Consider the following 24,342-nt stretch of genomic DNA (forward strand, 5'->3'; position numbering starts at 1 on the left):
GGGACTATTCGTGTCTAAGAAAGGCAGTGTGTAATCACAGACTATGTGATAACAAGGTGAAAACAATGACTGCAGATGCTGGAAACCTGTATTCCTGATGAAGGGCTATTGCCTGAAACGTTGACTTTACTGCTCCTTGGATGCTGCCTGAACTGCTGTGCTTTTCCAGCACCACTAATCCAGTATGTGATAACAAGGCTTGGTGTGTGTGGTAGGGACGAGGATATTATGGAGTTCAGGCCCTAGAATTATTGAATTCGATATTGGGACCGGAGGGATGTAAGGTCCCCAAGTGTAATATTTGGTGCTCTTCGTTCTGCCGGTGCGGAGCTTTGCTGGAACAATACAGCAAACCTGAGACAGAGATGTTGGCCAGGGAACAGGGTGGGGTGTGGAATTGGCAGGCAATTGGAAATTCAGGGTCTTGTTTGCGGGCAGAACGTAGATGTTCTGCGAAGCAGTCACCCAGTTTACGCTTCGTTTCCCCCATTGTAGATGAGACCACATTGTGAGCAGCAAATGCAGTAGACTGGGTTGTGGGAAGTGCAGGTAAAGTGCCGCTTCACCTGGAAGGTAAGTTTGAGCCCTTGGATAGTGCAGAGGGAGCAGATAAATGGGCTGGTGTCACACATTCGGCAGTTGCAGGGGAAAGTGCCGTTGGACTATTGGGGTGGGAATGGGGTTAGGGTTGATGGGAGTGAAGGAAAAGTGGACCCAAGGTATAACTCCTGCCCATTTACCTATCTGCCAAATAGAGGAATTTGTTAAGTGTGTATAAGGACATTTTCTAATTCACAATGTGGATGTATATACTAGAGATGGTGCAAAACCTAAGAGCCAACAACCACAATTTTATTAACATTAGAATAGTGATTGAAAATAATATATCAGATCTAAAAGTTGAAGTTCTAAATTGCAGGAAGATTCAGGTATTAGGCAACATCTTTCAAAAGCTGATGGGGGCAGATGTTCGCAGGTTCAGGGACTGCTGGAAAATGGGAAGCCTTCAGATATGAGATAACAAGTGTCCAGATACAGTATATTCCTGTTAGGGTGAAAGGAAAGGCTGGTAGGTTGGGGAATGCTGGACGACTAGAGAAAATGAGATTTTGGTTAAGAAAAACAAGGAAGCATATGTCAGGTATAGACAGATGGATCGAGTGAATCCTTAGAGGAAAAAGGCAATACGAGCATACTTAAGAGAGAAGTCATGAGGGAAAAAAGGGGACATGAGATAGCTTTGGCAAATAGAATTCAGGAGAATCCAAAGGGTTTTTATAAATACATTAAGGACAAAAGGGTAGCAAGGGAGAGAATAGGGCCCCTCAAAGATCAGCAAGGCGGATTATGTGTGGAGCTGCAGTAGATGGAGGAGATGCTGAACGAATATTTTGCGTCAGTTTTTACTGTGGAGAAGGGCATGGAAGATATAGACTGTGGGGAAATAGATGGTGACATATTGGAAAATGTCCACATTACAGAGGAGGAGGTGAAGGATGTCTTGAAATGCATAAAAGTGGGTACATCCCCAATACCTTATCAGGTGTACCCTAGAACTCTGTGGAAAGCTACGGAAAGCATTGTTGGGCCCCTTGCTGAGATATTTGTATCATAGATAGTCACAGGTGAGGTGCCGGAGGACTGGAGGGTAGCTAACGTGATGCCACTATTTAAGAAAGTGGTAAGGAAAAGCCAGGGAATGAAAGACCAGTAAGCTTAACATCCGCGGTAGACTAGTTGTTGGAGAGAATCTGGGAGATAAGATTTACGTGCATTTGGAAAAGAAAGAATTGGTTAGCGATAGTCAACATGGCTTTGTGCGTGGGAAATCATGTCTCACGAACTTGATTGAGTTTTCTGAAGAAGGAGTTTGATTCAGATAAATGCGAGGTGCTGCATTTTGGGAAAGCAAATCTTAACAGGACCTATACACTTAATGGTAAGGTCCGAGGGAGAGTTGCTGAACAGAGACCTTGGAGTGCAGGTTCATAGCTCCTTGAAAGTGGAGTCACAGGTAGATAGGAAAATGAAGAAGGCATTTGGTATGCTTTCGTTTATTGGTCAGAGTATTGATTACAGGAGTTGGGAGGTCATGTTGCGGCTGTACAGGACATTGGTTAGGCCACTGCTGGAATATTGCATGCAATTCTGGGCTCCTTCCTATCGGAAAGATGTTGTGAAACTTGAAAGGGTTCAGAAAAGATTTACAAGAATGTTGGAGGATTTGAGCTATAGGGAGAGGCTGAACAGGCTGGGGCTGTTTTCCCTGGAGCGTCGGAGGCTGAGGGATGACCTAATAGAGGTTAACATAATTATGAGGGGCATGGATAGGGTAAATACACAAAGTCTTTTCCCTGGGGTGGTGGAGTAGAGAACTAGAGGGCATAGGTTTAGGGTGAGAGGGGAAAAATATAAAAGGGACCTAAGGGGCAACGTTTTCACACAGAGGGTGGTACGTGTATGGAATGAGCTGCCAGAGGAAGTGGTGGAGGCTGGTACAATTGCAACATTTAAAAGGCATTTGGATGGGTATATGAGTAGGAATGGTTTGGAGGGATATGGGCCAGGTGCTGGCAAGTGGGACTAGATTGGGTTGGGATATCTGGTTGGCATGGATGGGCTGGAACAAAGGGTCTGCTTGCCTGCTCTACACCTCTATGACTCTAAGTAAGAAAGTGGATTGATGAAGGCAGAGTAGTGGACGTGATCTGTATGGACTTCAGTAAGGTGGTCAACAAGGTTCCTCATGGGAGACGGGTGGGAAAGTTTTGATCTCGTGGCATACAGGGAGAACTAGCCATTTGGATACAGAACTGGCCCGAAGGCAGAAGACAGAGGGTGGTGATGGAGGGTTGCTTTTCAGACTGGAGGCCTGTGATCACTGGTATGTAATAAGTATCGGTGCTGGGTCCACTACTTTTTGTCATTTATACAATTGATTTGGATCTAAACATTGGAGGTGTAGTTACCAAGTTTGTAGATGACACCAAAATTGGAGGTGTAGTGGATGCAAAGAAGATTACCTCAGATTACAACGGGATTTTGATCAGATGGGCCAATGAGCTGAGTGGCAGATTGAGGTTAATTTAGATAAATGTGGGGTGCTGCATTTTGGAAAAGCAAATCAGAACAGGTCTTTTACACTTATTGGTAAGGTCCCCGGGAGTGTTGCTGAACAAAGAAACCTTGGAGTGCAAGTTGATAGCTCCTTAAAAGTAGAGTTGCATGCAGATAGGATAGTGAAGTAGGCGTTTGTTATGCTTTGCTTTATTGTTCAGAGTATCGAGTAAAGATATTGAGAGCTCATGTTGCCACTGTACAGAACATTGGTCAGGCCACTTTTGGAATATTGCATGTAATTTTGGTCTGCTTCCTATCGGAAAGATGTTGTGAAACTGGAAAGGGTTCAGAAAAGACTTACAAGGATGTTGCCAGGGTTGGAGGATTTGTCCTAAATGGCCTACTCCTCCTGTTACTATGAATCTGTATCCCTGCATTCCCCAAGGGAGGAGGGTTCCCATGGCACAGAGGAGGTTTTCTAGCCTAAAATTAAAGCCATTGCTTTGCTTGAACTCAAACTGCTTGACTTGGAGGAGAGTAGGAGTTTGCAAAGTGCCCTCCCCTCCACAAATGCCTCAACTGCGGGACAGCTGCTCGGCCCGCCCTCCATTGTTGACGTCACAACGGGGATGCAGCCCTGTCCGTTTCAGAGTGAAACTCCCTCCCTCTGGGCAACATCTGGGAGCAAAACAATGTCACCCCCTTTCCATTCCCCATCCTCCGCAAGTGGGGCAGGGGGCGGGAGGGGGAGGTGGGGTGTATTTTCCTTGTGTATTTCCTCAGTTTGGCACGTTTACAGTTTGCACCCTGGAAAAGGTTGCTTCTTTCTTCATGTTCACAATTAAAAGGTTAATTTCTCATGGAACTGAGCAGCATTTAAAGGATTGGCGCATTGATATAAAATGTAGAGGTATGTTGCTTCATTTGGTGTATGTCTGATATTGTTGGCTGCTGTAAAAGTTTCTTTGCAATTATTATTCACCTTCTAATGTAGTAATGGGGTCACGTCCTTTTTTTGTCACCATTTTTTATTTAATCCGACAGCAGGAAGTCATTCAGCAACTTTACTGCCTTTCTTTTCTCAAGCAGCCTTGACATTTCATTTTCCTATCCTTGATTCAGCTCCATTTCCAGTACCTTTTTAGGCAGTTTTTTTCCATGTTATTGTCGCCGAAATGAAGTTTTCCTCCATACACACTTAAGGCTATCTGGCTACATGAGGGATTTCAGGTTTCTGTGTGCTGAGTAATATGTGATCAGCAGGCATCTGGCAATCTACAGGAATGGCCACCTTTGTTATGTTCATTTAGCTGTACTGACAGTGATCACTTATTTTGTTTTTTTTTTGCAGGAAGATGTGCAGAAAGAAATCTGAAAGCAAATGATGCATCAACGTCTGACAGAGCCACTTGATTCATTGGGACTTGAATATCAGCAGCCATTCCAATCAAGAAGGCATGTTTCCCTTTGTTTGTTTGAGAGATTTTGGACACTGGTGCGGCAGGAATAATACTGAGACACCGAGTGAGGGAGATTCAGTGCGCTGACTGTGAAAAGTGTTTTAAACCAGTTACTCAGCTTGGGGGAATCAAAGTCTCACCCTCACGGTGGGAAAGATTATGTCCCCGTTCTGATTGTAATTTCAAACCCAGAGCAACCAAGGTAAAGCTCCCCCAATGGGGAAACCGTGGAAATGTGGGGTCTGAGGGAAAGGATTCCCTTCCCCATCCCTGCTGGAAACCCACAGACGCATTCACACCGGGAGAGGCCATTCACCAGCTCAGTGTGTAGGAAGGGGTTCAGTCGGATCTGCCATCTGCAGACGCACGAGTGGGTCCACAAGGGAGAGAAGCCATTCACGTGCCCCATGTACGGGCGGGGTTTCACTCAGTCAGCTGCACTGCTGACCCACCAGCGGCTCCACCCTGGAGAGAGGCCGTTCACCTGCTGTAAGTGCCGGAAGGGATTCACCTGCTCCTCCCACCTGGGGAGGCACCAGTGAGTTCACGCGCCATCACAGGGGGAGGGAAGGAGCGGTGGCCGAGTGCCAAGTGCTTATGCACGAAACGGCGATTCTCCTGCCCCTTGGATGCTGCCTGACCTGCTGTGCTTTTCCAGCACCACACTCAACTGTGATTTCCATAACCTGCAGTTCTCACTTTCTCCTCGAGGGCAAGGTGGGACTTGTCTTTTATTCACTCATTCACTCCTTACAGCCTGTCTTTTGTTGTGCAAATACATCAATGCAAGTTTCAGAAAGATTTCTGCAGCTTTTTAAAAATAAATTAACATTCTTCCACACTTTAACGAAGCTTCTGAATATATGATTTGAGTTTTCTCAATTTTAAAAATCAGCTACTTCCCACATTCCCTGTTTCCCAGGTAGAGTCATCATCAACCATTTTCTCTCTCTCTCCTTAGAAGGGCTTCATACAGCGATCAAAGAGGGCTGAGGCAGGAGAAAGGATGGGGGGCGGTCGCTGGTGGTGGTGGAGAAGGGAGAGAAATGGACAGGGGTCAGACTGGGGTTCAGAGGGTTGGGGGATAGAATAGGGGGCGCAGTGTGAGGAGAGAGAAAGGGCAGGGGGCAGTGGGTGGGGAGAAAATGGACAGGGGGGCAGAATGTGAAGAGAGAGACAGCGCTGACAGGGTGTCAGTGTCCCACGAACTGGAACGCACTCCTCCCACAGCAGACTTGGGGCAATCATTTCTCAATATACGCGTGGCTTAGGTAGCGCAACTATATCATCCCACATTCACACCGACCTTCCCAACAGCATCCCACTTCGACTCACACGATTACGCTACAGCCCTGCAGTTCCCCATGGCTATTTCCTGATGAAGGGTTTTGCCCGAAACGTCGAGTCTCCTGCTCCTCGGATGCTGCCTGACCTGTTGTGCTTTTCCAGCTCCACACTCTCGACCCTAATCTCCAGCATCTGCAGTCCTCACTTTCGCCCTGTAAGGGGTGAATGTTCTATTCCTAGTCTTTTAGATCTTTTAAAATCTTTCCCCCACACCCTAAACCTTTACCCTCTAGTTTTGGAATACCTCTATCCTGGGGAAAAGACAGAAACGTTGAGCAGCCAGTCAAAATGCAAAAGAAATAAAATGTCGAGGCACAGGGAAAAAACATTTCGGCAAAAAAAATTGGCTTCGGCATTTTTCTCTCGTATTCGCATTTGGACACTTGAACCTTGGAGGACCGGAAGGAATCTGGTCCTCCTGCCAATCAGAGCCGGCCATTGTCGAAATGCGGAGGTTGGACATTGAGCTCTGTACATGCTGCTGCTCTTTTCTCTCTGCATAAGGTTAAACTTCACCCCAGACTGTAACTTCCTTCCTCTGTCTAACATTTGTGAGTACAACAGTGTTTTTCTCACCACTTTTTCATTCTGGGGTTAATTGTTGACTTGCAGCAACTGAAAGAGTGAATCAAGGGAGGGCCAAACTCTGGAAAAGTTGATCCAGGTCTGTGTCTCAGTTTGCAAACACATGGCAAATGCAGTATCACAATGTGAAGTTCTAGTCTTTGCAGTGAAAAAATAAACGCAGAAAGGAGGTGCATTGTTTATGTAGTGATATGTTGAGATGTGGCGAAAGTGAGATGCTGGAGATCAGAGTTGAAAAGTGTGGCGCTGGAAAAGCACAGCAGGTAAGGCAGCAACTGAGGAGGAGGAGGAGGAGGAGGAGGAGAGTCGACATTTCGGGCATGAGCCTACATCAGGAATGATGTGTGGATGGACAATGGGGCCTCAGTAGCCTTCGAAACCAGTCAGTGCCAGTTGTCAGACAGGTGCAGCCAGCAATGAGCAAAGCAAGTGGTATATCAGCAGGAGGAATTGAATTCAGAAGTGGGGATGTCTTCCTGCAGTTAGGTCGGTCATGGAGTGTATTCCAGGTTGAGTTCATTTGACTTTGAAGAACAAAGGAGTTATGGGGAAAGACAAGAAAATGGTTTTAAGACCAGTACAGAACAGTTACAGAGTCATACAGCACAGAAACAGACCACTCAGTCGAACTAGTCCATGCTGACTGTGTTCTGAAACTAAACTGGTCCCACCTGCCAATGATTGGCCTATATCCCTCTGAACCTTTCCTATTCATGGACTTATCCAAATGTCTTTTAAACATTGTAACTGTACCTGCATCCAGCAACTCCTCTGGACATTGATTCCTCACACGAACTACTCTTTGTCTTAAAAAAAGGTGCCCCTCATGTCTTTATAAAATATTTATTTTCTCATCTTCAAAATTTGCTCCCTAATCTTGAAACCCCACACTAGGGAAAGAATACCTGCCGTTCACCTCATCTATACCCCTCATGATTTTATAATCCTCTCTAAGGTCACCTCTCAACCTCCAATGCTCCAGTGAAAAAAGTCCCAGCCTATCCACCTAGATGCAGGTATATTAATATCCAGTTATGAATATACTGTTCAATGCTGGTGCTAGCTGGAAAGACCAAATGACCTATTCCTGCTCCCAATTCTCTCACTCTGTGTCCAGGATAGCAAGAGACCAAATGACACAGGAGCAGAAATTAGGCCATTCAGCTGATCAGATCTGCTCCACCATTCAACCATGGATGATACATTTTGAAATTTGGATTTTGGAAAGGTAGATCAGGGCAGGATCTACACATTTAATGGGGAATGTTGTTGAATAAAGATACCTTGGAGTGTTGGTTCATAGTTTCTTGAAAGTGGAGTCACAGGTAGACAGGTTTAGTATACTTGCTTTTATAGGTCAGTGCATTTCAGTACAGACGTTGGGAGGTCATGTTGCGGCTGTACCGGACATTGATTAGGCCTCTTTTGGAATACTGCATTCAGTCTGGTTTCCCTGCTACAGGAAAAGTGTTGCGAACCTTTGCAAGGATTTGGAAAAGATTTACAAGAATATTGCCAGAGTTGGAGGGTTTGACCTATATGGAGAGGCTGAATAGGCTGGGGCTGTTTTCTCTGGATCATTGGGGCTGAGGTGTGACTTTATAGAAGTTCATAAGGAGCATGGATAGGGTGAATAACCAAAATCTTTTCCCCAGAGTAGGGGAGTCCAAAACTAGAGGTCATAGGTCTGAGGTGAGAGGGGAAATATTTAAAAGGAACTTTACAGGCACCGTTCTTACGCAGAGGTTGTTGTGTGTATGGAATGAGCTACCAGAGGAAGTGGTGGAGGCTGGTATAATTACAGCATTTTAAAAGGCATCTGGTAATAGGGAGAATTGAAAGGGATATGGGCAAATTGCTGGCAAATGGGACTATGTTAATTTGGGATATCTGGTCAGCATGGACAATTTGGACTGAGGGAAAACAGAAGTGTTGACATTGTATTTCCAATGCTGTCCATCAGTGGGAGCGGTGAATCAGTAACTGGTATCGTTAGAAACCTTATGATTTTCAGTACTGCAGGTATTGCATTGTCTCATCAGCTTGTAAAGGTTACTGGCAGCAGCGAGAGGCGTGGGCTGTATTCACTAGAAATCATTAAGCAGTTAGATAACACACATACAAGAGAACAGGGCAGGACTTGTCTTTCGATTTGCAAAAGGTGGGAGGTTCTGGGTGCTGTGGTCTGGGGCAAGCACAACTGTGGTAAATCTTGGAATCCCTATAGCGTGGAAGCAGACCATTCATCCCATCAAGTCCACACTGACCTATCCAAACAGCAAGCCACCCAGATCCACTCTATCTAGTCGTTTCTGCAGGTGGGTGAGACTGGGTAACAAGATTAAGGGTACGTTTAAGATAGAGGAGGAGGAACTCGAGAGTGGTGAATCTATGGAATTCTTTGCCCAAGGAAGCAATAGAAGCAGGCATATTCAAGACACAGTTCGATGGGATTTTGTATGGTAGGTGAATTTAGGGTAGTCAGGATGATGCAGGTAAAGAGGAGCTGAGATGATGGATAGATCAGAGATGATCTTAAAGAATGGCAGAGTAGGCTCGATGGGCCAAGTGGCTTACTCCTTCTTCTATTGCTGTGAATGTATAAACCTGCATTTCTCATGGGCAATCCGAATCAAGGCAGGTGAGCAATGTAGTGATGTGGAAAATGAACATCAGAGAATGATAGAAAGGGACACGGAGAGTAAATGTCCCAGCAATCAAAACTGGATTCTACAAATCACAAAAATTGAACCTGAAGACTGTATGGCTGAATGTGTGCTGCATTGTAACAAAAGTGAATGAATTGACTGCACACGTTGAAGAGAATATGATCTGAGACTCCTTCCAGAGACATGGCTTCAGGAATGACAAGGATTGGATTCTGAATATCGAGGGGGTACATGACATTCAAGTCAAATGGGAAGCTAGGTAAATGTAGAGGGTGGCCACTGCTAATCAAAGCTCTGATAACATGGTAGTCTGGTGTCAGCTCGGATTTCAGGTCCTGATTTCTCTGTTCTCCGGTTGGTCTCCCTGTTCCCACAGAGTAAGGTGTCATCTGTCCTCAGCTCAGCTGGCTTTCTGCTGAAATTTTGAGCCCCTTTTACACCTTCCAGAACAATAAAAGTCGATCAAGGCCCAATCTCCCAGCCTGTCAACCATCCAGACCGCGAGAGTCATCATAGTGAGAACGTCTATAGTCTGAAAACTTGTCTTTAAACATTAGACTAAATGTAATGCTGAATTATAGAACACTAAAAAATAGACAGGCAGCAAGGCTCAGAAAAGGGGGGCATCTTAAAGAATGAAAAAGATAGGGACACCTGGGCTTACCAAGTGATAACAGGATGCTGTAAGACAATTAAGAACGTTTGCCTCAGCATCGGTGAATCTGTATGAACAGGACACCAAGTGATAACATTCACAGCCATTCCCTTGTGAAATTAATGACAGTGTTTGATTCTGACCCTGAAACGAAACTTGGTACTATCAAAAACTTTGTAATTAACGGTCAGTTGCTGTCAATTATAATGGATTCTTATACCCCTTGCAAGCAGGGCAGTCACAGAGAAAATAAATCTTTGCTGTTACAAAACCCTGACTTGAGAGTTCAAAAGGACACTAGAGAGAATCACTATTTTAGTGCTGAGACTGTTGAATCCAGTAGAAAATTAATTCTTAGTGCTTAGCTGCTATGGATTGAATTTAATTGCATTTTGAGACTTTTTGATGATTTTGAGTAGCCAATTCTGGTTATGAAATGCAAACTCTGTAAAAAGAAATATTGATAAAGCTTTAACTTACTTGCTGTTTTTACAGACCTTACAGACTGCCCCACTGTCAATTCTAACATTCAGATCTGATGTCTTATTTGAATCACAAACTTGAAAAGAAGGCATGTTTAATTCAAGACTAATCATTTTAAATACAACCTTGCAGTAACATTTCAGCCTCAGGTACAGAACAATTTTGTGCTTAAGATAAAAAGCAGGAATCTGCTCCCAGCTTAAAATTATTCTAAACCTAACATTGAAGAGATTCTGACACAATCTGTCAGGAAGCCATTTTATGGTAAAAAGTTTGCCCTCCTTGCTAAAAAGCCATTTTGTAAAACAATTGTATCAGACATGCGAGATGTGCAAGGTTACCTTATGACATCTCCCACTTAATTTAGACTGGTACTTCTTTATAGGAACTTATCTCGTCACCAGACGCCTAACTCGGTTGGATTTGTTTTTCCCACCTGATGGATAGCTCAAGGCCTTTAGGAGTGACCAGTCAAGCACACACAGATCTGTCAATTAACTTCTCTTCATTGCAAATTATTGTCTTTCACTGTTATCTGTCTAATTAAGAACATGCAATGTTTTTTGTAAACTTTTGTCTAAAGGAAGCCACTTTGTATCAGTACATTGGAGTAGCCTGCTGGGGCACTTGAAGAGCTGGTACCCTACTCTCCTAGGAGGAGAAAGTAAGGTCTGCAGATGCTGGAGATCAGAGCTGAAAATGTGTTGCTGTAAAAGCGCAGCAGGTCAGGCAGCATCCAGGGAACAGGAGAATCGACGTTTCGGGCATTCCTGAAGAAGGGCTTATGCCCGAAACGTCGATTCTCCTGTTCCCTGGATGCTGCCTGACCTGCTGCGCTTTTCCAGCAACACATTTTCAACCCTACTCTCCTAGGTTATTAGAACCTAGTTAGTTTAGCATATAGGTGTCAGTGTTACGTTGTAACAGTGATGCTACTAGTGAATAAAGGGGATGACTAAAATTAAACTAAACTGTCTGTAAGAGGTTTTTATTCCAAACTTCCAAAGAGTACGATCTTTCAGACGAACCAAGAAAGAGAGGCTTACGGGTCTGAGTCCATAAGGGCTTCCCTAGGCCATGTCAAATCTGTACTTTAAAAATAGCAGGGAATAAATCAAGAAAAATGAAACAAAATTAAACATAAATGCACATTTGGTGCTCGTGCTTAAAGGTTGTTCATTAGATAGTAAACCAGAATTGGGGTCTCCCAGGCGTCTTATCATGCCCTACTTGTGGAATTCCCACTCCCTTACATCTAAGTATTAGTACCCAGCTATGATTTATAACAATATTTTCAACGACAGAAATAAAACATCTGTTATAAAATAGACATAGAAATATACAACACCGAAATAGACTTTTTGATCCAACACATCCATGCTATCCTATATAAATCTGGTGACCCATTTGCCAGCATTTGGCACATATCCCTCCAAACCCTTCCTATTCACACACCCATCCAGATGCCTTTTAAATGTTGTAATTGTACCGGCCTCTACCACCACTCTGGCCTATTTACTCTATCCACCCTTCAGGATTGTATGAACCTCTATCCGGTCACCCTCAGCCTCCGACACTCCAGGGGCAACAGCCCCTTCCTATTCAGCCTCTCTTTATACCACAAATCCACCAACACTGGCAACATCCTTATCAATCTGTCCTGCATCCTTTCAAGTTTTACAATATCCTTCCTGTCCTATAGCAGGGAAACCAGAATCGAATGCAATATTTCAAAAGTGGCCTAACCAGTGTCCGACACAGCTGCAGCGTGACCTCCCAACTCCTACACCCAATGCATTCAATGGGCCAAATGGCCTTTTTATGCACTGCAGGGATTTTATGATTGCTTCATATGGTGTATATCTGATATTCACTGTTATACAAGCTGCATGGCTATGATTTTTCACCTTCTAATATAATAATGGAATTACATCCTGTATTTCTTGTAATCATTTTTATTTAATAGGTCAGCAGGAAGTCATTCAGCAACTTTTCTGGCTTCCTTTTCTGAAGCAGCCTTGACATTTCATTTTCAAAACCTTGACTCAGCTCCATTTCCAGCACCTTTATAGGAAGGTTGTTCCAGGTCATTGTCACCTTAATGAAGTTTTCCTCTTAATGTATACTTCATGCTACCTGGCTGCGTGAGGGTTTTTGGGTTTTTGTGTCATGGATAATATATGATCAGCAGGCATCTGGCAATCTACAGAAATTGTCACCGATGTTATGTTCATTTGACTGTACTGACCGTGATCACTTATTTTGTGATTTTATTTGCAGGAAGACATGGGGAAAGAAATCTGAAACCAAAAGATACATCAACTTCTGACAGAGCCACTTGATTCACTGGGACTTTAATATCAGCAGCCATTCACATAGAGAAGAAATGTATCCTTTTGTGTGCTTGAGAGATTTTGGACACTGGTGCGGCAGGAAGAATACTGAGACACCTGAGTGAGGGAAATCCAGTGCGCTGACTGTGGAAGTTGCTTCATACCATTTACTCAGCTTTGAGGATCAAAATCTTACCACTCACGGTGGGGAGAGACTGTGTACCCTTTCTGTTTGTAATTTGAAACACAGAGTGACACAAGGAAAGTTTCCCCCCCATGTGGAAATGTTGGTACTGTGGGAGAAGATTCCCTTTCCTATCGATGCTGGAAACCTACAGACGCGTTCACATGGAGGAAAGGGGAGAGGCTGTTCACCCTGCGGACAGGGATTTAGTGAGATGGGCCATCTGCAGAAGCACCAGCGTGTTCATGTGGAAGAGAAGCCATTCAAGTGCTCCATGTGTGGGAGGGAGTTCACTCGGTCATCTACACTGCTGGCCCACCAGCAGGTTCAAACCGGAGAGAGGCCATTCACTTGCTCTCTGTGCGGGAAGGGTTTCACCCGCTCCTCCCACCTGCAGAGACACCAGTGAGTTCACATCCCATCGCAGGGGGATTGAAGGAGCTTCGGCCGAGTGCCATTATCGACTGCATTAATAACCCAGTTCTGGGGACTCCCGGGTTTGAATAGCAGATGGTGGAATTGGAATTCAGTCAAAAATCTGGAGGTCAGAACCTCATGATGAGAAAAACATCCCTATCTGATTCACTCATGTTTTAGGGAAGGAAACTGCTGTTGTTGGAAAGGATTCACTCAGTCGTCCCAGCTGCATCCTTTACCTGGTCTGGTCTACACGTGACTCCAGATCCACAGCAGTGTGGTTGACGCTTGACAGCCCCTCGGTAAATGAGCAGGGAGAATCTTACTTGGATACAGGGTATGGGTTGCAATTGCTGAGTGAAGCAATACTACCTCCAGGTTAAGGCTGTTCCAAGGATCCAATTACAAAGGGACAACTCAGTTGACCAACAGTGAAGAACGTGGGGTGCAGGGGAGTGTGTACGCTTTGACCTTGAGCAGTTAAAAATACAAATAAGCTACTCTTTCTATGCCTTTTTGCTGGGGAGATCTGAAGCTGTAACAAAGTGGGTCACAATAAAAGTTAGGCAGCATGAGAGGAGCAGGAAAATCGACGTTCCAGGCAAAAGCCATTCATCAGGAATCTGATTCCTGATGAAGGGCTTTTGCCCGAAATGTCGATTTTCATGCTCCTTAGATGCTGCCTGACTTGCTATGCTTTTCTAGCACCACTCTAATCCAAACTCTGATCTCTAGCATCTGCAATCCTCACTTTTGCCACAATAAAGGTTACCTGAACTTACCGAAGGACTCAGACATGGAAGGCTATGAGATCCAACAGGTTTTTTTTTGAAAGCTGCTCGTTTCTTTCAATCTCCAGTGCGAGGTTTCTAATGCCATATATTAGAAGGAGCAGTCAATGTGTAGCTCGTATTATTCGAAATTGTTCATTTTTCAGGACTGCAGGTTCATCATTTCCTCAGCATTGTAAAGTTTACTGGCACCAGTGGGAGTTGTGGGCTGTTTTCATTAGAAACAAAGTTAAAAATCACACAATACCAAGTTATAGTCCAACAGGTTTATTTGGAAGTACTAGCTTTTGGAGCGCTGCTCCTTCATTGGGTAGCTGTGGAGCAGGATCATAAGACACAGTATTTGTAGCAAAAGGACATTGAATGATATATTGAACGAACCTAGATTGCTTTGAAGTGTTTCATGTTTAGAATGGGTTTCAGATTTCAGTTCATTAATATATAAATTCCAGAACTTCTTTAAAGTCACAGTCTCGAGATAACTGAAGGTTTTATAAAAAGAGGTGACATCTCAGCTCAGTCAATGCATGAAAGGTGTGAGGTTTGAGCCTATCTTGAGCCAGACTGGTTCTATTTCCAAAGTAGGAATTTATAAAATATTACATGGAGTGATTGCCTGCAGATTGTGCACTTTTTGAGCAAAATAGAATGTATCTACAAATATATTTCTGCAAATGCAAATTCACCCCATAGTCTTATGTCTTTCTTTCCTGCACAGGACCTCCAACCAACATTATACACCAGATATATTGATGATCTGTCTTCCTCTGGACCCATGGCGAGGAGTCACTGAACTAATGACACTGATATTAACAAGTTTCATCCCACCATCACACTCACCATGGACTACTCTTTAGTATCTGTCTCATTTTTGGACACATGCGTCTCGATAGAAATAGAATCAGTCTGACGTAACATTGGGACACAGACAGACTTTAACTTAACACCTTCAATGCATTATCTGATTGAGATGACACCTATTGTTAAAACCTATCTTGAGAACATAACTTTTAAAAAGTTTTGGGATTTACATACGAAGGAATCGAAACTAGCATGGTCATTCTAAAAGATGATAGAGGTAAGCTAAATTTGTTTAATATTACATTCCATGACTCTGCAATCCTGTTGCTAAAGAGTCTGTGTATTATGATTCTGCTCCACAACCACCCGATGAAGAAGCAGCGCTTCGAAAGCTAGTGATTCCAAATAAATTGGAAATAAATAAATAAACGGTTGGACTATAACTTGGCATTGTGTGATTTTTAACTTTGAAAATCTGTCAGTAATAACCAGCATCTGCATACTGCGCATGCTACTCGGTGTCAGCAACTTCGCTTGTTGGTCATGCGACACGGGGAAACGCCCCACGATCTTGTTTTGGTGAGCCAATGGGACGCTCTGGAGGACCGGATGGGGACTGGTCCTCCTGCCAATCACAGCAAACCTATAGACTGGATGCGGAAGTCGGACTATGTGCTTCTTAGGTTGGTACTGCTTCTCTCTCTCTGAATTAAGATTGAGCTTCAGCCCAGACTGCAACTTTCTTCCTCTGTCTAACATCTGTGAGTACAGTGTTCTCTTTTCTCACACCATTTTCCATTCCGGGGTTCAGCTGTTGACTTGCAGACATTGAAGCGAAATGGAGTGAATCCAGGGAGGGGACAGATTCTGGGAAAGTTAGTTCAGTTCTATGTCTCAATTGAAAAACACAGGGTAAATGCAGGAACCTTTTATCAGAAATGATGTGCAGATGTACAGATGTAGATGTCATTCTACACCAATCAGTGCCAGTTGTCAGACAGATGCAGCAAGCAAGGCAAGTGGTGTATTAGCAAGAGGAATTGAGCTGAGAGGTGGGGATGCCTTCCTGCAATTAGGGCGTCATTGAATACGTCCAAGGCTGAGTTCATCTGATTTTTGAACAACAAAGAAGTGGATGGTTATGGGGGAAAGCAAAAAAATGGTTTTAAGACCAGTATAGATTGGTTACAGAAACAGACCCTTCAGTCCAACTAGTCCATGATGATCAATTATCATAATCTCGTCCTATTTACCAGCACTTGGTCCATAAGCCTTTAAACCTTTCCTATTTATAGACCAATCCAGACACCTTTTAAATGCTGTAATTATACCAGCCTCCACCACTTCCTCTGGCTGGTCATTCCATACACGCACCACTCTCTTGTGAAAAAGCTCCCCTATTATGTCTTTCCCCTCTCACCCTGAACTTTTAGTTCTGGACACCCCACCTCACAGAGAAGACATTGTCTATTTGCCCTATCCATGCCCTTCTGTAAGGTCACCCCTCAGCCTCTGACACTCCAAGGAAAACACCCTCAGCCTGTTTAGCCTCACCCAAGAGCTCAAATCTTTCAAACCTGGTAACATCCTGGTGAATCTTTTCTGAACCCTTTCAAGTTTCACAACATCCTTCTGATGGCAAGAAGATCAGAGTTGCACACAATATTTCAAATGTGGCCTCACCAATGTCCTGTACAGATGCAACATCACCTCCCAACTCCTTACTCAATGCTCTAACCAATAACGGACAGCATACCAAATACTGCCTTCACTATCCTATCTATCTGCGACTTTACCTTCAAGGAACTATGAACTGCACTCCAAGGTTTCTTTGTTCAGCAACATTCCCCAGGACCTCACCATAAAGTGTATAAGTCCTGCACTGATTTGTTTTTCCAAAATGCAGCACCTCGCATTTATCTGAATTCAACTTCATCATTCATGTACTTATCCTAATGTCTTTTAAATGTTCTAACTGTACCTGTGTCCACCCCTTCGTCTGGACATGCATTTCACACACAAACCACTTTGTGTTTTTAAAAATAAGTGCCCGTTATGCCTTTTTAAAATCTTTCTCCGCTCACCTTCAAATTTGCTGCCTAATCTTGAACCCCCACCAAGGGAAAAGATATCCGCCATTCACCTTATCTATACCCCTCATGATTTTATAATCCTCGATAAGGTCACCTCTCAACCTCCTCTGCTCCAGTGGAAATATTTCCAGCCTATCCACCTAGATGTAGGTATCTGCATATCCACTTATGTTGGTGCAGGCTCGACAGGCTAAACAGTCTGTTCCTGCTCCCAATTCTTTCTCTGTGTCCAGAAAAGCAAGAGACCATAAAACACAGGAGAATAAATTAGGTGTCTCAGCCCATTGGGGCTGCTCTGCCATTAAATCATGGCTGGTAAGTTTCTCAATCCCATTTTCCCACTTCCTCCCCGTAACCCTCGATTTCCCCCTTGATACTCAAGAACCTATCTACATCCATCTTAAATATACTCAGTGACTAGCGTCCACAGCCTTCTGTAGCAGTCACTTCCACATGTTCACCACTCTCTGGCTGAAATGATTTCTCTTTATCTTTGTTCTAAAAGGTTTTCCTTTTATTCTAATGCTGTGCCCTCAGGTGCTAGTCTCTCCTACCAATGGAACCATTTTCCCCATGTGCACTCTGTCCAGGCCATTCAGTGTTCTGTCTGTATCAACTAGATTCCACCCCCTGCCCCCCGTCCCGAGTGTGGGCCTGTTGATCAGCATGAACCAGACCCTTCAGGTTGAGGTACAGTAGGAATTACGTTCAGCAAAGTCAGAACGGAGGGAGTGTGGGTTGGATGGAGATTTTTCAGCTTTTCTGGGCTGAGAGAGGAAAGAAAGTTCAATATAAATTAGAATTGATAGGATGGGCTGATGGGCCAAGGAGTGGTAGAATGAGTTTAATTTAGATAAATGAGGTGTTGCATTTTGTAAGACAAATCAGGGCAGGACTTACACAGTTAATGGGGAATGTTGCTAAACAAAGAGACCTTGCAGGTTCTAGTTCCTTGAAAGGGGAATTGCAGGGAGACAGGATAGTGAAGAAGGCATTTGGTACGCTCTCCTTTACTGGTCAGAGCATTGAATATAGGAGGTGGGAGGTCATTGTCATGGCCGCACAGGACATTGGTTAGGCCACTTTTGGAATAGTGTGTGCAATTCTGGGCCCCTCCTATGGAACAATGTTGTGAAACTTGAAAGAGTTCAGGAAAAATTTACAAGGATGTTGGCAGAGCTGGAGGGTTAGAGCTATAGGGAGATGCTGAATAGGCCAGGGATAATTTCTCTGCAGCATCGGAGGCTGAGGGGTGACCTTACAGAATTTTATAAGGGGTATGGATAGGGTGAATAGCCAAAATCTTTTCCCCATGGCAGGCGAATCCAAAACCGGAAGGCATAGGTTTCATGTGAGAGGGGAAAGATTTAAAACGGACCTGAGGGGCAACTTTTTCACACAGAGGGTAATGCATGTTTGGAATGAGCTGCCAGAGGAAGTGGTGGAGGCTGCTACAATTACAACATTTAAAAGGCATCTGGATGGGTACATGAATAAGAAGGGTTTAGAGGGATACGGGCCAAATGCTGGCAAATGGGACTAGATTAATTTAGGATATCTGGCCGGCATGGATGAGTTGGACTGAGGGCTCAGTTTCTGTGCTGTATGACTCTAATCATCTTCCGTGAAAGCAGAAGTGTGATTGTGAAGACTGAATTTTGAGAGCAGCTTTCAAAGATGTTTTGCCTTTACTGGAAGCAGAAGAAGTTACAATGAAATCTTTCAATTGTGAGAAAGCAACTGAGTACATGGGTACGTCTAGGATTTCGGTGGAAATTGGGAATTCATTGCACTGTGGGGATGAAGTGGTTTAAGGTTTACCAGCAGTAAGTAAAGTGGGCTGAGCGGGGAGCCTAGTGAAGGGTTAGGTGGATTTTTGAGTTAAACTGCTCATTTCATTCAGCCTTCAACATTGTATTTCCAATGCTGTGCATCAGAAGGAGCAGTGAGTCAGTAACTGGTATCGTTAGAAGCCTTACGGGTTTCAGTACTGCAGGTATTGCATTGTTTCATCAGCATTGTATTGCTCTTTGGAGGGTTGGTGTGGACTTGTTGGGCCGAAGGGCATATTTCCACATTGTAAGTAATCTAATCTAATCATTACTGGCAGCAGTGAGAGGTGTGGGCGATATTCACGAGAAATGATAAAGCAGTTAAATAATACACATACGAGAGGGCAGAATGGGACTTGTCTTTTAATTTGAAGAAGCTGGGAGGTTCTGGGAGCTGTGATCCAAGGCAAAAATAAGTGCGGTAAATCATAGAAGTCCTACAGTGTGGAAGTAGGCTGTTCAGCCCCTCAAGTCCACGTTGGTCCCTCCGAAATGCTTCCCCCTCACCCCGCCCCCACCCCACCAGCACCACCACCAACCAATCCAGTAACTTCTGGTGGGTAAGATTAGGACTAGAGGTCATGGCCTCGAGATTAGAGGGAATCGGTTTAAGACACAGATGAGGAGGAACTGCTTTTCCCGGAAAGTAGTGACTCCATGAAATTCTCTGCCTATGGAACCTGTTGAGACAGCTTCACTAAGAATATTCAAGACACAGTTGAGTAGGTATTTGCATGGTGGGGAATGAAGGGTAGTTGGGAAAATGCAGGTAGGAGGAGCTGAGACGATGGATAGATCAGTTATGATCTTAATGAATGGCACAGCAGGCTTGAGAGGCCAAATGGCCGACTCCTGCTTCAATTACTATGAAACTATAACCCTGCATTTCCCATAGCTAACCTGCACATCCCTGGGCAATTTAGCATGGCCAGTCCAAATCAAGGCAGGTGAACAATGTAGTGATGTGAAAATGAACATCAGAGTATGATAGAAAGGGACAAGGAGAGTAAATGTCCCAGCAATCAAAGTTGGATTCTAAAGATCACAAATATTGAACCTGAAGACTGTATGGCTGAATGTGTGCTGCATCATAACAAAAGTGAATGAATAGACTGCACACATCGAACAGAATAATTTTGATCTGAGACTCCTTACAGAGACATGGCTTCAGGGTGCCAAGGATTGGATCCTGAATATTGAAGGGGTACGTGGCATTCTAGTCAAATGAGAAACTAGGTAAAGGTAGAGGCACTGCCAATCAAAGCACTGATCACAGGGTAGTCTGGTGTCAGCTCAGATTTCAGGTCCTGATTTCTCTGCCGTCTGTTGATCTCCCTGTTTCCACAGAGTAAAGTGTCAATCTGTTCTCAGCTCTGCAGGATTTCTGCTGAAGCCTTGACACCCCCCCCCCCCCCCCCCCCCCCACCTTTTACACCTTCTGGAACAATAAAACATTCAGTCAATCATGACCCAACTCACAATCTCCCAGCCTGTCAACCATCCAGACAAAGAGAATCATCGTAGCAGGGAATAAAACAAGAAAAGTGAAACAAAATTGAGAATAAATAGGTGCTTGTACTTAATGTTTGCTCGTTAGGTCGTAAACCAGAAATCGGTGTCTCCCAGGGTTCTTATAGTGCCCTAATTGAGGAATTCTCGCTCCCTTACATCTATGCCAGGTGCTGGCAGGTGGGACTAGATTGTGTTGGGATGTCTAGTCGGCATGGACAGGTTGGACCGAAGGGTCTGTTTCTATGCTGTACATCTCTATGACTCTAAGTATTACCACCCAGGCACGAATGATAAAAATATTTGCATCAACAGAAATAAAGCATCTGTTATCAAATAGACATAGAAACACACAGCACGGAAATAGACTGCGATCCAACACATCCTTGCAGACAAGGTATCCTATGTAAATTTAGGCCCATTTGCCAGCATTTGGCCTTTATCCCTCCAAACCTTCCTATTCACATACCCATTTGGATGCCTTTTAAATGTAATTGTACTGACCACTTCCTCTGGCAGCTCAGTGCATAAAGGCACCACCCTCTGTGTGAAAACATTGACCCTTAGGTCACTTTTAAATCTTTCCCCTCCCACCTTAAACCTATGACCTCTGGTTTTGGACACCCCCACCCTGGGGAAGTATGCTTCCCTATTTATTCTATTCATGCCCCTCATGATTTTATAAACATTGACAAGGTTATCCCTCGGCCTCTGATGCACCAAGGAAACAGCCTCTCTTTATACCACAAACCCTCCAACCTTGGCGACATCCTTATCAATATGTCCTGCATCCTTTCAGGTTTCACAACATCCTTCCTACCCTGTAGCAGGGAGACCAGAATCGAATACAATATTCCAAAAGTAGCCTAACCAATGTCCTGTACAGCTGCATCATGACCTCCCAATTCCTATACCCAATGCATTCAATGGACCAAATAGCCTTTTTGTGCACTGCAGGGGTTTTATGATTTTATTCTGTGACCCAGTCAATTTTAGTCATTATCTCTAGTGCATGACGTGTCAGGGTGGGATCACTGGTACCAGAATTGCATGCAATACTACAAAAGTGGCCTAACCAATGTCCTGTGAAGTGTACCAAACACCACCTTCACTGTCCTGTCTACCTGTGACTAAAAGCCTGCCATAGAGTCATACAGCATGGAAACAGACCTTCAGTCCAACCAGTCCATGCCAACCATAATCCCACATTAAACCAGTCTCTCTTGCGTGCTCTTGGACTGTATCCCTCTAAACCTTTCCTTTTCATGTACTGAAACAAATGTCTTTTAATTCTATCGGCATCCACCACTTTCTCAGGAAGTTCATTCCACACACGAACCACCCTCTGTGTAAAATTAGTATTTGAGTAGCAAGGATGGAAAGGTTCAGAAAAGCTTTACAAGGATGTTTCCAGGGTTGGAGGGTTTGAGCTACAGGGAGAGGCTGAATAGATTTCTTTCCCTGGAGTGTTGGAGGCTGAGGGGTGATCTTACTGTAAATTCATGAGGGGCATGGATAGAATAACTATACAAGGTCTCTTTCCTGGGGTAGGGGGGGTCCAGAAGTAGAGGGCAGAGGTTGAGAATGAGAGGGGAACGATGTAAAGTTCCATGCAGAGGGTGGTGCATGTATTGAATGAGTTGTCAGAGGAAGTGGTGGAGGCTGGTACAATGACAACATTTACAAGGCCTCTGGATGGGTGTTTGAATAGGAAAGGTCGAGAGAGAGATGGACTGGTAAATGCAGCAAGATAAATTTTGGATATCTGGTCAGCATGGGCAAGTTGGACCGAAGGGTCTGTTTCCATGCTGTACATCTCCATGACATTGAGGTTGAATAAGTCCTGATCTGATTTGCATTTCCAAAATGCAGCACCTCACATTTATCTGAATTAAACTCCATCTGCCACTCCTCAGCCCAAGATCCTATTTTAATCAGAGGCAACCTTCTTCGCTGTCCACTGAATCTCCAATTTTGGTGTCATCTGCAAACTTATTAACTATACCTGCTATGTTCACATCCAAATCATTTATATAAATGACAAAAAGTCGTGGATTCAGCACCGATCGTTGTGGCACCACTGGTCACAGGCTCCAGACTGAAAAGGAACTCTCCACCACCATCCTCTTTCTTTTACCTTCAAGCCAGTTCAGTATCCGGTTGACTAGTTCTCCCTGTATTTCATAAGATCTTACCTTGCTAATGAGTCTTCCATGAGGAACTTTGTTTGATTGATTTCCTAAGCACAAAGCCATGATGACTATCCCTAATTAGTCCTTGCCTTTCCAAACACATGTAAATCCTGTTTCTCAGGATTCCCTCCAACAACTTGCCTATCACTGATGTCCGGCTCGCTGGTCTATAGTTCCCTGGCTTTTCCTTACCACCGTTCTTAAATAGTGGCACCACGTTAGCCACTCCAGTCTTCCGACACCTCACCTCTGACTATCGATGATACAAATATCTCAGCAAGGGGCCCAAGAGTCACTTACCTAGCTTCTGAGGATTTATCCACTTTTATGTGTTTCAAGACATCCAGCTCTACCTCCTCTGTAATGTGGACATTTTTCAAGACGTCACCATCTATGTCCCCACATTCTATATCTTCCATGTCCTCCTTCACAGTAAACACTGATGCAAAATACTCATTTAGTATTTCCCTCATCTACTCCGGCTCCACACGTAGGCTGCCTTGTTGATCTTTGAGGGGCCCTATTCTCTCCCAATTACCCTTTTGTCCTTAATTTATATAAACCCTTCTAATTCTCCTTAACCCTATTTGCCAAAGCTATCTCATGTCCCTTTTTGCCTCCTGATTTCCCTCTGAAGCATACTCCTACCACCTTTATACTCTTCTAAGGATTCATTCGATTTGTCCTGTCCATACTTGTCATATGCTTCCTTCTTGTTAGCCTACTCCTCAATTTCTCTAGTCATCCAGCATTCCCTACACCTACTAGCCTTTTCTTTCACCCTAACAGGAACGTACTGTCTCTGGACTTTTATTATCTCATATCTGAAGGCTTCCCATTTTTCAGCCATCCTGTGAACATCTGCCTCCCAAACAACTTTTGAAAGTTTTTGCCTAATACCATCAAAATTAGCCTTCCTCCAATATAGAACTTCAACTTTTAGATCCGGTCTGTCCCTTTCCCAAAGTGGTCCAGCACTAACACCTCAGTCACCTGCCCTGCCTTACTTGCTAAAAGTCGGTCAGGTTTTGCACCTTCTCTGGTAGGAACATCCACATACTGCCTCAGAAAATTGTCTTGTCCACGCTTAACAAATTCCTCTTGATCTAAACCCTGAACGCTGGCAGTCCTAGTCAATGTTTGGAAAGTTAAAATCCCCTACCATAACCATCCTATTATTCTTACAGATAACTGAAATCTCCTTACAAATTTGTATCTCAATTTCCTGCTGATTATTAGAGGTTTATATTACAATCCCAATAAGGTGATCATCCCTTTCTTATTTCTCAGTTCCACCCAAATAATTCCCCTGGATGTATTCCCAGGAATATCCTCCCTAAGTCCAGCTGTAATACTATCCCTTATCAAAACACCACTCCGCACCTCTCTTGTCCCCCCTGTATCTTTCCTATGGCATTTGTATCCTGGAACATTGAGCTGTCCATCCCTGAGCCACATTTCTGTAATTGCTATGATGTCCCAGTCCCATGTTTCTGACCATGAACCCTGATTTCATCTGCCTTCCCTGTTAGGTCTCTTGCGTTGATGTAAATGCAGTATAACTTCAGTCCTACGTTGTTCTCTGCATTATTCCTTCCTGCCCTGACTGTTTGATTCACTCCCTTTCCCAACGGTACGAATCTCGGGTTAATCTCTTTCCTCACTATTTCCCTGGGACCTATCCCTCACCTTACTCATTCAGCAACTTTCCTGGCTTTCTTTCTGCAAGCAATCTTGACATTTTATTTTCATATCTTGATCCAGCACCTTTGTAGGCAGCTTGTTCTAGGTCATTGTCCCCTAAATGAAGTTTTCCTCCATACACACTTAAGGCTATCTGGCTGCATGAGGGTTTTCAGGTTTCTGTGACCTGGATAATGTGATCAGCAGGCACCTGGCAATCTACAGGAATTGCCATCAATGTATCTTTA

The 24,342-nt window shown here is 44.0% G+C and overlaps 1 protein-coding gene across 1 annotated transcript in view; it reads right to left on the bottom strand.

The window, feature by feature from the left end:
• Positions 1-24,342, bottom strand: part of LOC148144204 (uncharacterized) — a 443,218-nt gene that overhangs the window by 271,592 nt on the left and 147,284 nt on the right. The gene's annotated exons all lie outside the window — the stretch shown is intronic.

Source organism: Chiloscyllium plagiosum, unplaced genomic scaffold (assembly GCF_037043375.1).
Source record: "Chiloscyllium plagiosum isolate Xiang-an unplaced genomic scaffold, Cpla_swu_hap1 HiC_scaffold_27, whole genome shotgun sequence".
NCBI lineage: Eukaryota > Metazoa > Chordata > Chondrichthyes > Orectolobiformes > Hemiscylliidae > Chiloscyllium > Chiloscyllium plagiosum.